The sequence below is a fragment of the Sinocyclocheilus anshuiensis genome, unplaced genomic scaffold (assembly GCF_001515605.1).
Source record: "Sinocyclocheilus anshuiensis isolate Anshui unplaced genomic scaffold, SAMN03320099.WGS_v1.1 scaffold3322, whole genome shotgun sequence".
NCBI classification, from domain to species: domain Eukaryota; kingdom Metazoa; phylum Chordata; class Actinopteri; order Cypriniformes; family Cyprinidae; genus Sinocyclocheilus; species Sinocyclocheilus anshuiensis.
The window spans coordinates 26,943-27,279 of record NW_015539995.1 but is presented as its reverse complement, the minus strand read 5'-3'; positions in this window follow the sequence as shown (position 1 = coordinate 27,279).

Here is a 337-nt window from a genome sequence, read left to right as displayed (position 1 = left end):
TTCTTAGTAACTGTAACTGATTACAGTTACATTTATTTTGTAATTAAATTACGTAACGCCGTCACATGTAACTAGTTACTCCCCAACACTGCTAATGGCATTTTTTTTAACTCGATTGACAAATGGATAAAAGCATTTGGCAAAAGGACAAAGAAAAGCAATTGGCAAATAGAGAGAGAAAAGCGATTGCCAAATGCATTTTTAAAGGGGTTATATGATGCGATTTCAATTTTTCCTTTCTCTTTGGAGTGTTACAAGCTCTTGGTGCATAAAGAAGATCTGTAAAGTTGCAAAGACTAAAGTCTCAAATCCAAAGAGATATTCTTTATAAAAGTTA